The sequence below is a fragment of the Halichoerus grypus genome, chromosome 15 (assembly GCF_964656455.1).
Source record: "Halichoerus grypus chromosome 15, mHalGry1.hap1.1, whole genome shotgun sequence".
Taxonomy (NCBI): Eukaryota; Metazoa; Chordata; class Mammalia; order Carnivora; family Phocidae; genus Halichoerus; species Halichoerus grypus.
In genome coordinates, this window is record NC_135726.1 from 27,992,048 (window position 1) to 27,993,811 (window position 1,764).

Sequence of the window (1,764 nt, forward strand, 5' to 3'; positions counted from 1 at the left end):
ACGGAGCAGGGCCCGTGAGGACAGTGGGAGAGATTCCTACCTGTCATCCTGGTCCTTTTTTGTTAGCTAATGCTCACCTGGTGTGTATTCTGAGCCTTCTTCCCCTGCCCTTTTTTATCCTTTAAGAAAGAAGTAGAGAGCAATGAAGGAAGCACCCTACTTTGGCTGTCTGACCTTGGGCAAGTCACTTCCCCTCTCTGAGCCTCAGAGTTTCCAGCTGGGGTTAAACTTGCTGCTCTCATGCTCAATGATACTATTCACTAAAAGAGGATCTCTTTAAAAAAAAAAAAAAATCCTCAGGGGGATTGGTAGGAGCTGAAATAAGCCAGTTCTCTTTCTTCAGGCCCCAGACCCTTGGAGCCTTCCGAGACACAATTTATGAAATCCATTCATTCATCTGCTCATTCATACCACTAACGCCTGTGGGCCCCTTTCACGCATACATTCGTCTTCAATCCACAAGGGCCGTACAGAGTAGGTGTGTATTAAACGAGTCGTTATTGACCTTCTGATTTCGGGAAAGAGGTACATTTGTATATAGTTTCATCAGCCGCGAGATGAGAAAAATCAAAGACAATGAAGGTTTTGTTGGTGTCCTTTTTGAACCCTCCTGGTGAGTTTAGTTTCAGAATCAGCTCTTGTTTACAATTAGCAATAATCGCGCCTCGGATAAACCTCATTGGCTACGATACTGCCACTGCGCAAAGCTTCAGCTCTTGTTTAATTTGCCTCCGTGCCCCCACCTGCTGAGCACACGTGAGGTCCTGTGGGTAGCACCCGGAGTCGGCTGGTATCCGCAGTCTATGCATGCATTCAACCGAGTTCTAACCCCGCTATCCCGCTGCACGGACGCTGATGAGGTGGCTGCCAAGGGCGTACATTGCATGCAAGTGCGGGGTGCGGGGGAGAAGCCTAGAAAGAAGGGGCCCTGGGAGTACACATAACCCCATGGGAGTGAAGGAGCACTTAAGCCCCATGCTTAAAACCCTCCAACAGCAGCCCTGGGAATTTAGGCTAAAATTCAGACCCCTCCCCTGAGGCCCACAGACTGAAATCCTGCCCACACGTCTGATGTCCCCTCTACTCACCTCTCCAGCATTTTCAGCTCCAGCGCCCCGGCCTTTTTTAGACTGCAGGGACCGACCAGTCTTATTCTCACCCTCTGACCTTCGCCACTGCTGTCCCTTCTGCCTGGAATGCTCTTTTTCCAGATCTTCTCAAGGCTGGCTTCTTCTGGAGGCGACATTCAGGTAGCCACAAAAAAGCAAGGGACCTGGTTTGTCTCCACTGAGGATCCCCAGCACCTAAAACAATACTTGGTCCATAGCAGGCCCTCTCGGTAAACTTTTGAGACATGAAGATTTCTTCCAGGAGACATCCCCGAGGTCTGCCTGGAGGAGGGGGCATGTGAGTCGGGCCCGGAACACTAAGCAGGTCACTGGGCCTCCCTTCCTCTGGCCTGCTTCACATTTTTTCCATCTGGACACACGCTTTTTCCCAGGATGACCTCATCCATGTGTCTACTGGACCTCAGCTACTATCTTTGCCCCACAACGCCGTTTCGCGGTCCCTCCTTTCCCCTCCTTTTGTCCATTCTCAGCTGTCCTATTTCTGGTGCTTAATTACAGTCCTGCTATGTAGACAATGATGATGCCATCATTCTCAAAAGATGATTGTGTCTGCTCGCTCTTTTGTCCAGAGCAGAAAGACGGCAAGACTGTCCAGGTCAGAGAAATGAGTGTTGTATTGGTTAGAAACCGTTTC

The 1,764-nt window shown here is 49.9% G+C and overlaps 1 pseudogene; it reads right to left on the reverse strand.

The window, feature by feature from the left end:
- Positions 1 to 627: 627 nt before the first annotated feature.
- On the reverse strand, positions 628 to 709 carry LOC118533496 (U4 spliceosomal RNA; annotated as a pseudogene).
- Positions 710 to 1,764: the final 1,055 nt, after the last annotated feature.